Source organism: Bos taurus, chromosome 12, assembly GCF_002263795.3.
Source record: "Bos taurus isolate L1 Dominette 01449 registration number 42190680 breed Hereford chromosome 12, ARS-UCD2.0, whole genome shotgun sequence".
NCBI lineage: Eukaryota > Metazoa > Chordata > Mammalia > Artiodactyla > Bovidae > Bos > Bos taurus.
The window spans coordinates 4,991,883-5,005,229 of record NC_037339.1 but is presented as its reverse complement, the minus strand read 5'-3'; positions in this window follow the sequence as shown (position 1 = coordinate 5,005,229).

The window sequence follows — 13,347 nt, the reverse complement described above, 5'->3', positions numbered from 1 at the left end:
AATAGTTGGTGACCCAGCAGCCCAGTAGCGGCCCTGCTGGAAAAGAATACGCCTGCCAATGCAGGAGCCATAAGAAATGCAGGGTCAGCCCCTGGGTCGGGAAGGTTCCCTGGAAGAGGTCATAACAACCCACTCCAGTATTCTCGCCTGGAAAATCCCATGGTCAGCAGAGCCTGGCAGACTACAGTCCATATGTTCATAAAGAGTAAGATACAACTGTAGCAACTTAATGCACACACACACATATAGGATATACATATAGATTAATATATAAGAAAAATATATGAGCTTCCCTCATAGTTCAGTCGGTAAAGAATCTGCATGCAATGCAGGAGACCTGGGTTCAATTCCTGGGTTGGGAAAGATCCTCTGGAGAAGGAAATGGCAATCCACTCCAGTATTCTTGCCTAGAAAATCCCATGGACAGAGGAGCCTGGTGGGCTACAATCAATGGGGTCGCAAGAGTCAGACATGACTTAGTGACTAAACCACCACATGAGAAAAAAATATATATGTTCTTTAGAAACAAGTGATCCCAATTTTATCTTATCTGTCTTACTTCTTATTATTTAAAAAAATATTTTTCAAATTTATAATGTCTGAAGTCAAAGAAATGTTTTTTCTCTTTCTGCTCAATGTGATAGCTAATGTGCTGAGAATTACTTGTGAGAAAATCTCAAAGTCCTTTGAGATATGTTCATTTACAGATATGTTCACTTTGAATCACCTTACTGATTCATGAACACTCAACTGATAGAAAACACCTATAAGTGGTTTGGCAGACTTTAAAGGTACTAAACTTCAAATGATGATGATGTGGGGCACATAAATTCACTGTAAAAGAAAAGAAAATAACCTCATAGGTAAAGATGACTAAGCTTAGATACTCATTTTAAAAAGTATAAGGGAAAAATGAAAATATGGATTCACCAAAAAATCATCTCTTTCATTCTAGAAAAACTGCTCTGTTGTTTGTCTTTATAGCAACAGAATGCCCAAAATTAAGAATGAAGTTGATAGCAACAAATATTTGTTTTCTAGTTGCTAATGAGTAAGACTGCTCAATAACATCTGGCTTTTGCAAAAACTCCCATTTTAAAAAATCATTGAATTTTAATGCTGGAAGGGACCTTAGATGGAAAAATCTGTCTGAATTTCAAGTTTTATAGATAATGTGAAAAACAAGACTGACAAAAATACTAACAGCTTTGAGGATTCATTGTAACTCTGCTCCCTCCCTCAGGAGGGAAAAATGTCAAAACCCCCACAATTCTATTTACTTTAAAAAAACTGTAAATGCCAAAATATTTTCACACAATGGAAAAATTTTAAAGACAGAAAAGAAGAGAAACAAATCCAAATCACATCCCCCTAATGCAGTACAATTTTGATTTCAGTTTGCCATTGCTACTGTGAGATCTCTGCTCATGAATCAATCCTGTTTGAATATGAAAGCTGGTGAATGGGGAAGAGACCCTATATGAAGTGAGTACCGTATTTTTTGACACATTCCCTCTGATGATGCCCATCTGACAAACATTAGAGGAGAATCCAGGTTAATAGAGATAACATTAGCTTTCTTATCACAATATCTAAGGCGTAGTATGACCCAATGATCCATAATTCCCTTTATATTCTGAGTCTCCTTATTATAACTTTGAGTCTCTCAATTAGGAATTCATTTAGTAAATGGGAAGGAACAAAACATGACAACTATTACTAAAAATAAGCTGATTAAAATATCTAAAAGCAAGAAGTAGGTTTTATTTATATAGGGGTGTTATAATTTGATATAAAACTAAGCTTTTAACATCGGCCAGCAAATTCCAATAAAGCGTCTAATAGTAAATACCTTAGGCTTTCCAGGCAATATGTTCTCTGGCCAAGGCAGCAGGAAAGCAGTCACAGACCATACATATATGCATGACTGTACTGCAGCAAAACCTTATTTATAAAAACAGCTGATGGGCAGGACTTGACAAAACAAAAAAGGTCTGTAGTTGCTAATCACAGCTTTATATCATACTCTTCAATACTATCCTCAGTGATACAGTCAGAAATTTTCTTTTCAAAATTGAAGAATGGGATGGAGAGAATTCATTCCTGAATATTGGTTTCATATTGATCTTATAGAAGTCTACTGTAGAATAGTTCATCTTTAAATCATAGTCTTCAGTTTCAGAAAGTGGGAATGTATTAGAGAGAGTATTTTGCAATTCTAAGTCAGCTTTAAGTATTGAAAACCAACAGCTGAGACTAAAAGTATAGAGTTTATTCCCTAAGACAAGTAATAGAGAAACATGTATCATGACATGTGTCATTTTTTTTTCTGCCGTGAAGTATGTGAGAGTTTAATCAGAGAGTAAAACAAGAGGGGAAAATCAGGAGATGGGCTGTAGATATGTGGTTGGTGTTTAGGTGTTGAATGTCTCCTGAAAACGTGTAGCTCTTCAGTCTCCTTTGTTGGGCCAACCTCCTCGTCACACGGGAAACAAGAAGTCTCTCAGAGCAATGGAAGAATGCCTCGCCTCCCAAAGTACAGCCTGGATCATACAGATCTTTAGAAAAGTAACTCCTTCAACATAGCTCCCGAAGCATGGCTCCTGACATCATTTATGTTCAGAGGTGAGGACAGGCAAATGCCTGATGGAGAACTACCTAGAGTTCCTTCCAGTTCACCTTGGTGAGGAGAGCAGAGCCAGAGTTCCCTGAGTGCCCCCCACAGCCATAGGAAATAATGGCAAAGTGCCTCAGAGGCATGGCAGATCAGATGAGGATTGGCTGTTGAGAAGGTGAAGAAACGATACGTGCAAACTAGACACGTGGAGGCCATCGTGGGACCAAGGATACCTATTGGGAAATAATACTGGATAAAGAGAAAGAACCTCCAAGTGTTAAAATTATTTCCCAAATTTGCAATTCCACAATGATGCTTCGATTGCCACCCTGATGCAATTTAGTTACAATTTAGAGAAAAGATAAAAAGAAAGAAGGGTGGAAATCCAGAATTGAGGTAAGTAGTTATCAAAAGAAATTATTTTAAACTGGTAGAAACTGAATTACTTGAAATGGTTAGCTTACCATTGCAGCTTCTCAGTACAAGTAGGATTTGTGTGTGTGTGTATGCTAGGCCAGGTTGAGAAATACAGAGAAATAATGAAGCTATATATATGTTTTTAATCTCTACTTTACTATTTATAGATGACTCACTAATTGCCTCATGCAAAACCTATATGACATATATATTGCCAAAACTTTACCATCTTATAGATTCCAGACAATATCAGAATAATATGTGAAAATAGCAATACTGTCACCCAGAAAGAACAACAGTAGTTATCTTGGAACCTATTCCACATCATTTCTAGGAGACAGTACCTCACCAGGTGGGTAGAAGGAATAACTACATTTGCCACTATAAAGATTTGAGTGTAAATGCTACTAAATTTGTGTAGTACATAATGCTTATAAGTGCTGTTTCTTATATTATCATATTTAATCAACACAGTGATGCCCATGAAAACAGATTCAATACTCATTTCCATGGACAGTGATTCTAAAGCTCAGAACGTTTAATTGACTTTGGTTCTAAGAGTCATGCAAACAGTACTGGCAATGTCACAGTGTCACAATTCATGTTCATTCTCTATGAACTAGTGAATAAACTTAAAAGAATCTCAAAAAATTGGTGAAATCCATGGATATTTACAATATTGGATAATTTGGGGAGGCAGAATCTAACCAATCCATCCTAAAGGAAATTAGTCCCGAATATTCATTGGAAGGGCTGATGCTGAAGCTGAAACTCTAGTACTTTGGTCACCTGATGTGAAGAGCTGACTCATTGGAAAAGATCCTGATGCTGGGAAAGATTGAAGGCCGGAGGAGAAGGAGACAACAGAGGACGAGATGGTTGGGTTGCATCACTGACTCAATAGACATGAGTTTGAGTAAACCCTGGGAGTTGGTGATGGACAGGGAGGCCTGGAGTGCTGCAGGCCATGGGGTTGCAAGGAGTCAGACACGACTGAGAGACTGAGCTGAACTGGACATTAACTAAGCTATTCAGATTCTCAATATGATGCTAATTCATGAGTTTCTTACTGTAGCTATTTTTGTTTTTTTTAGCAATTAGTTTGTTTGAACTTTTCCTTCAATTCTGTGTAAATTAATCCAGATCATCTTAATAAAGTCGTGGTTGAAACAAAAGTGAAAGTGTTAGTGCCTCAGTCATGTCTGACTTTTTGCGACTCCATGGACGGTAGCCCTCCAGGTTACTCTGTCCATGAAGTTCTCCAGGCAAGAATTCTGGAGTGGGTTGCCATGCCCTTCTCCAGGGAGATCGAACCCAGGTCTCCCAAACTGCAGGCAGATTCTTTACCATTTGAACTTCTGCAATACTGTATAATTGGAGAAGGCAAATTAAATAAACTCTTCAGATTCCAAAATTACTCTAATTCATGAGCTTCCTATTGTAGCTATTCTTTTTAACAATTAGGTTTTTGAACTTTTCCTTCAATTCTGTGTAAACTAGTCCAGATCCTCTCAATAAAATTCTCTTCAGGAAACTAGAATTAGTTTGTATTGCTACTAAAAGAGTCCTAAATTATACTTACTCCTGTATGATTGCCTACTAGTTGTTAATATCAGGAATTGAAACTGATATTTTCCAAAATAACATTCATTAATCTACATTCAATTAATTGCTATTTTAGAACCTAGACAGTATACTAAAAAGCAGAGACACCAGTTTGCTGACAAAGGTCCATATTGTCAAAGCTATGGTTTTTCCAGTTGTCATGTATGGATGTGAAAGTTGGACCATAAAGAAGGCTGAGTGCTGAAGAATTGTTGCTTTCAAATTGTGGTGCTGGAGAAGACTCTTGGGAGTCCCATGGACAGCAAGGAAATCAAACCAGTCAGTCCTAAAGGAAATCAACCCCAAATATTCATTGGAAGGACTGATGCTGATGCTGAACCTCCAGTACCTTGGCCCCTGATGTGAACGACTGACTCATTGGAAAAGACCCTGATGCTGGGAAAGATTGAAGGCAGGAGAAGGGGACGACAGAGAATGAGATGGTCAGATGGCATCACTGACTCAATGGACATGAGTTCGAGCAAAATCTGGGAGATAGTGAAAGACAAGGAATCCTGACATGCTGCAGTCCATGGGGCTGAAAAGAGTCGGGCTTGACAGCGACTGAGCAATAACAACCTTATGAATCTACTATTAGAAGTAATTTTTTTCCAAGCATTTTGAAACTCCAAATTCCAGTAGCCAGCCTACAAGCAACAGAAGAGCTTCACTGTCATTCATTATTTTTCACTTCTGCTCCAATAATAGGCCTTTATTTGTATGGAACCACATGTTTATTAAAATTCACAAGAAGCTCACAGCTAACATACTCGATTGTGAGAAGATAAAATCTGTTTCTCTAAGATCATGAGGAAGATAAGGGTGCCTGTTTTTGACACTTTTATTCAATATAAAACCAGATGGAAGTCCTAGCTAGAGCAGTTAGGCAAGAAAAAGAAATAAGAGGCATCCAAATTGGAAAGGAAGAAGAAAAGTTTGCTCTATTTACAGATGATATAAAATATATATTGAAAATCTCTAAAGAATCAAGCAAAACTGTTAGAATTAATAAATATATTCAGTAAATTTGCAGGATACAATATCTATATATAAACATCAGTTGTACTTCTATACATGAACAATTAAGTATCAAAAAGATAAATTAAGAAAATGATCCATGTAGAGAAATGCTTGCCATGGGCTTGAGGCTGGTGAAAATAGGGCAATATTGGTAGAGTACAGAGTTTCAATTATAAGATAAATATATTCTGAGGATCTAATGGAAGGCATGGTAACAATAGTTGACAACACTGTATTGTATAACTAAACTTTGCTAAGAGAGTAGAACTTAAATGTTTTCACCAAATGACAAACAAAAGGTAAATATGTGAGCATATGGATGTATTATTAGCTTGATGGTAGAATTTGTTCATAATGTATATGTATATGACACATCATTTTATATGTTTTATTCTGTTGTACAATTGCATCTGTCAATTGTACTTCAATAAAGCTGGAGAAAAAAGCTTCACAAGAAGAGCAACTATATGGGCACAGTCCTTTATAAACTTTTAAGTGACGACATACAAGTAAGCAAGAGCGACGTGTTGCAAGTCTGTGTGAAATTTATATTTCAACAGAACACAAAGGGAACACTTGCAATTAAACAAAGAAGAAAATATCTGCATAAGGCTATGAAAATAATTAAAACATGATATTATAGTATGTATTGGGATAACTACTTGGGATTGGTGGTCAGAGATTGCCTTTCAGAGAAAATGATGGTGAAATTTTTAATAATGCAGGTTAAATTTTAAATATCTTGGCCTGTAGTTCTTTATATTGTAAATAGCAAATAATAATAATTAATTAATTAATTAAAAAACAAGAAAAATATTTAAACGAAGACATGGATGCCTTGAAAGCACCAGCCACGTGAAAACCAGGAGAAAAACATTCCAGGCATACACAAAAACTGTAAGGTCAAAAAAGTTTCACTATTGAATAAATAGCTAGTCCGTGGCATTAAAAAAAAAATGGTTGCAGAGGAGTGCTTTGAATGAGGTTAGAAAGAAGATAGTGTTTAAGTCTATAGGACTTTGTAAGGGCGGTGGGGGGAAGAGTCAGGATTTGCTTCAAATATACAGAGTGAAATCAGTGACAGACTTTGAGTAGAGAATGATTATATCTGATATATGTTTTAGAAGATGACTCTGATTACTACAGTTTTTGAGGGGAGGGATGAAGCACTGAAATAGGAAAACAGCTGGAATGCCAGACAATACATGATGAAGAAAATGCATAGATTCACTCTAGGCTTTTGGATGTAACTGAACACATTCACTGATGAAATTAATGTGGTGGGTGAAAGAAAGAATAATCAGAGATGTTCCCTAGATTTTTGACTTGAACAAGGGGAGGGAGGGTGGGTGCATGATGTGGTTTGATGAGCTGAGGATAGCTACACACCAGAGCTAGATGAGGAGGCAGCAACCAAGCGTTCTGCTCTACATTCATTAAGTTTGAGATGACACATAATATATGCTTAATGCATAGTTATTACATGAGTGAGTGAATGACCTTTTTTGCAAAAGTTTTGACATCTAATAACATCAAGTTCAATTTTGTCATTGTTTGGGAAAATTAAGTCTATCATAAAATGTTAGAGAGGTGTTCATATATGAAAATCTTTAAAGTTAAAAAAATCATATCAAGGAAGGTTATATAATGGGAAAGGAAAGGAATTTATGAGCTCATCTAATCAAATCTTTATTCCTTTCTCCAGATGATTAAATAAGAATCGATGCAGATAAGTGATTCTCTGTGTAAGTAAAGTTGGAGACTGAAAGAGCCAGAATACATGAAGTTTCTGAGCTATCAAAACAGTGCTGTCTTTTTTTCTGCATACCGTCATGTTTCTCCCAGATCTTTCCCCTACTGTACTGGAAGACAAAACCCGCTAAGAATAGAGTGGGCAAATTAATCATCACTACATGCTCATTATTCAGATAATGGAAACCTTGTGTGACAAGAACTGACAAGAGCAAAGTTTCAATTAAGCATTGAGGGTCCAGCAACCCTTGCAATCAACACTGACATTTATATACTCTTAAGAATAAGTATGAAAATGCTTATCTTTAATTTGTCTGGATAACTAAAGCATTGATATGCCATGGAAACAAAATAAACTCAAGCCCCTCATGCTTTGTTTTCTTTTTTTCCTGGACACACTTAGCATATTTTAAAATTGCTTTTGGCTTCTTATTCAGACTCTCAGTTTACTATTAAATTTATGTTCTCAATTTCTGAATACATTAGAAAATCCAAAATTCTATTTTATACCTCTAAATAGACTAAGTGTTGACTGATACTAGAAATTTATCTTTAGTTATACTGAATATTAGGACATTTTATATTTTGTATACACATTTTATAGCAGAACCTCCTCATATGCACACTCCAATCAAAAAGAGACTTTAAAATTATTATAGATTGATTGTTAAACCTCTAGTAACAGCTTCTTTCTCTGTCACTCTCTTTCTATTGCCCTCTCTTTTCTTCCTAACTTTTTTAATGCTTGGACCCATTATACAATGTAATAAATACTTTTCTTTTTGACAATAATACCCTTGGGATATTTAATAGTATGGAAATTATTGACAGCACATTTTCTGGTTCCTTATGTAGCTGCAAACAATAATACTGAGTAATATTCAATTTATATAAAATTATTATCAAAACAACAACACTGGATTTTTATATTCATTGATTTCATGCTTGATAATAGGCTGGGCATATTATCTACAAATAACTTACACTTATCTCTACAGTATTCAGCTGTCTCACAGCTACCTTAATAACTTTTGGTATTAAAAACATAAATATATGTAGCATTAAAAGCAAAGTATGGCTTTAGATCTATCTTAGTAAATTGTGATTTTATAAACAATGTGTAACTTTTTCCTAAATTAATAGATTTGTTGACATATAGGTTCTCCTTTAAAATCTATGTGATCAGTAAAGATATCCTTTCTTTCAGTTTTATGTGTATATAATCCACATCAGTAGCATGTATATCCACGAAAATCCAGAGAGTTCTTACCCCAGTTTTAACTCACAGTTTTTGATCATCCTGAAAAGACAAGGGGACCCCCACTCAAGTATAGTTTAGATGTCAGGACTGAGTATACCGCACATGTACCAAGAGGAGGTAAAAAGCTTATTTCTCACACAAATTTGCAGGTGGCTTTCTGTAGAGAGCAAGGAGACTTCCAAATTGGTCTGAAAACAGCTTGAGAGAGACAAGAAGGAAAGTGGATACCAGCTTTGGGGTTTTATTGTGGTCAGGGGGTGAGCCAGGAGTGAAGGTTCTCATACAAAGGTCAGGATTTGCTTGAGTTGAATTTCTTGCAGTCACTAAAGAAAAGAGCACTCAGGCTTTCTTGTCTTATACAGAAGGGCAGAAGAGAAGGGAGAGGAATGGGCATTGAAAGCTGTCAATGTGCGCTCAGTCATGGCTGACAGTTTGCAACCCCAGGCCTGTAGTTCATCAGGCTCCTCTGTCCATGGGATTCTCCAGGCAAGAATACTGAGTGGATTGCCATTTCCTCCTCCAGGAGATCTTCCCAACCCAGGGTTCAAACCCACATCTCCTGCATCTCCCACATTGGCAGGCAAATAACTTTACCAATGAGTCACCTGGGAAGTCAGAAAGCTGTCAGCAGTCATGTCCAAATTGGAATCAGACTATTATGCCCAGTCATAATATTGTTACTTTAGGATAAGGCAAAGAACAATAGGTGCATCCACAATTTTGCTTCTTGTAACTTAAAAAAAATATCATAGGAATGATGAATAAAATAAATAGGTTTCAATTTTCATTTTGGAAGACAAATCTTTGGACTCTTACATTTCCATTTAGCCTGATGATGACCACTCTGATTATGGGATTAATTCTGAGAGTACTAGAAAATAGCTGAGCTCTGAGGGAGGTAAAATTTTTCCAACTAACACAAAAAATTAGGCCACATTACTCCCCATTATTATAAAGAGATTAGTTTGTTTCTATCTGTATTTGTAGTCAAACTACATGTTGCTGATTCATTTTCTTCCTTTAGCATTTTTTTTTTTTTGGAGAAGGGGCAGAAGATGTTCATGTCAGCCTAATATGTTGAGGATTAATTGGTAATGAGGCATCCCACATGGTGCTAGTGGTAAAGAACCAGCCTGCCAATACAGGAGACACTAAGAAAGGAGGGTTGGATCCCTGGGTCAGGAAGATCTCCTGCAGAAGGAAATGGCAACCCACTCCAGTATTCCTGCCTGGATAATCCCATGGATAAAGGAGCCTGGTGGGCTACAATCCATGGGATCACAAAGAGTCTGACACGATTGAAGAGTCCCTGTGCTCCTTTACATTTGATCTTAAAAATATACATATTTCTAAAAATAACTGTTAGCCTCATGACATGCCACTAAATAATAGAGTGTAAAATAATTTTTGGATTTACCCAGTTGGTAAAAAGTCTACCTGCAATGCAGGAGACCCCAGTTCAATTCCTGGGTTGGGAAGATCCATTAGAGAATGGATAGATTACTCACTCCAGTATTTTTGGGCTTCCCTTGTGGCTCAGTTGGTATCAGCTTATCTACCAACACAACATACCTAAAATATAATAATAATAATAAATCAATAATCCAATCAACAAACAATATATGCACACTAACTGATTAACTATATGCCAGAAACCATGCAGAAAGCAGAAAGGTTTCAAATTAAGCTACTTCTACTAAAAATGTATGTTCTCAAGAAAACAAAAATTAAAGATATAGATATATCTTTATATATATATAAAGATAAAGATTTTATATATATATATAAAATAAAGATAAAGATAAAGATAGAGATAATTTACACTAAATGTAATAGTGAACTATACGATAAATTGTGTCAGAAGGAATGTTTGATGACACATGGATTTCATTTTGATTGTAGTTACATGGTGATATAAATGCTGACTGGTTAAAGACCATAAAGAACTTTATGGTATGGTTTGTGGATAAGACTTGAACAGTAATTTGAAAGATGTATTTACCAGAGAGGAAGGAAAGGGGCATTAGAGGGGAGGTGAAAAATTAACAAATGCAGAAAAGTAGAAAAACACAGGGTACAGGTTGAAATGGCCTATCATATTTTGTGGTTTGCAAACAAGCCTGGTTCCAGCAATATAGTTAATATCACACTCCTTAATTTAAAAATGTGTTTAGATATGAGCATTAATTATAATGTTTTATTCTATTCTAACAGGATATCAAGGAAACAAATTGTGTTCAGTTAAAAATTTAAGGAGATGATGAGGATTGGCACAGAATGTGGGGAGAAGCTGTTCTACATGGTATATATTTTCATCCTCATTTTATTCATGAAAAACTTGAGGCCTAGAGAATTAAGTGACTTCTCAGAAATTTGTGTGTAAGACAGGGGAAAGGCTGACATGTAGAGAGTGATCAACCTGACTTCCAAGTCCATAATGTCATAGGGAAATATTAATAGATAGATGGATAGAGAGAGATAGTGACCTGGAAGCTAAGATAGAGAAATTCACAATGTGAAACACTTTTGAGACTGAATGTGATGAAGTCTTTAGATATGGTTGTTTTAATAGACTGCCTTTAAGAGGAAAGGATCAATGATATGATGGCAGCAATATGACTATAACCCTGAATTAATGAACTAGTGAGTAATGAAATAAAAACTTTAGTCAGCAACTGTAAAACTCCCTTGAAAATAAACTTGAGTATGAAATAGAAAATTGGTTTCGAAAAATAGATTGGAGAGTGAGGCTCTTGCTTATCAGTGAAGGGAATGCTTCAGTAATCTGGAAACATGGGGAAAATAGGAGATTGAAAAAGTGAGGGAAAATAAGGGTATCTGAGGAAATTAGTCACAAGACAAAGGCCACGTGATCTCAAGGATTGTGGCAGAAAACACAGGTAGAAGAAATACAAGCGTGACACCTATAGAAAGTCACCATCTCAAGTGAAATTGTTGTTTCAAACTGAACGACAGTGAAGCTCTGTTTAACTTTATGATCTCTCACTTTCTTAAAATTAGCATAAAGGATATTTTTCTTTAAACTGAGAAAACTGCTGTCCAAGTCTGAGCAAGGTCAAAGTCATTAATATAGTTGGAGCTTTAGGTGAAAGGATCAAGAGAACTCAGCCCAATGCTGGTATCTGGGAAGCCTGGACACCTGGAAAAGAATTAATTGGTGACCCAGCACTAATTGGAGAGCAGCACAGCCAAGATCATTAATCAGCTGATTTTGTAAAATATGTCTGTTCTTTCCAATTAACATTATGAAATGTTAGTCTTAAGGTTGATTTCCTGTTTTCCGCAAATTAATGAAAAAATATTTGGTACATTTTTTGAGACAAATAGATTTACCCATTTAATCAGTTGTTTTAGTTGAATGTATCAATAGCTACAGCTTAAATGCATGCATTTAAAACAATTAGTTCAATCAGCTATTAAGTGCCCATGTGTACTTACAAATGTTGAGTTGCACGGTCAGGTCAGACTCTTTGCAACCCCATGAACTGTAGCCCACCAGGCTCCTCTGTTCATGAGATTTCCCAGATAAGAATACTGGAGCGGGTTGCCATTTCCTTCTCTAGGAATCTTCCCGAACCAGGGACTGAACCAGCCTCGCCTATATTTCAGGAGGATTCTTTACCTGCTGAGCCATCAGCAAAGTGCCCAGGCTATTAATTTATTTTAGAACAGATATTAGTGTTATGCAAACTTTATAATATAAAATCACTGATTTATTCATATTTTTCATATCAATAATAATATTTTACTCAATTATTTTAGCCAAAGATTGTCAGCTTACCATTCTGTGCAAGTTTTGAGCTATGAGTAAAATTTTATTTGAAATTTCTATATATTATATTGTGCTAATTCTATAAATTATATATACGTGAAATTATGTATAGAGGAAAACAACAGAATGGGAAAAACTAGAGATCTCTTCAAGAAAATTAGAGATACCAAGGGAACATTTCATGCAAAGATGGGCACGATAAAGGACAGAAATAGTATGGACCTAACAGAAGCAAAAGATATTAAGAAGAGGAGGGAAGAATACATAGAAGAACTGTACAAAAAAAGATCTTCACGACCAAGATAATCACGATGGTGTGATCACTCACCTAGAGCCAGACATTCTGGAATGTGAAGTCAAGTGGGCCTTAGAAAGCATCACTATGAACAAAGCTAGTGGAGGTGATGGAATTCCAGTTGAGCTATTCCAAATCCTGAAAGATGATGCTGTGAAAGTGCTGCACTCAATATGCCAGCAAATTTGGAAAACTCAGCAGTGGCCACAGGACTGGAAAAGGTCAGTTTTCATTCCAATCCCAAAGAAAGGCAATGCCAAAGAATGCTCAAACTACTGCACAATTGCACTTATCTCACATGCTAGTAAAGTAATGCTCAAAATTCTCCAAGCCAGGCTTCAGCAATACATGAACCGTGAACTTCCTGATGTTCAAGCTGGTTTTAGAAAAGGCAGAGGAACCAGAGATAAAATTGCCAACATCCGCTGGATCATGGAAAAAGCAAGAAGAGTTCCAGAAAAGCATCTATTTCTGCTTTATTGCCTATGTCAAAGCCTTTGACTGTGTGGATCACAATACACTGTGGAAAATTCTGAAAGAGATGGGAATACCAGACCACCTGACCCGCCTCTTGAGAAACCTATATG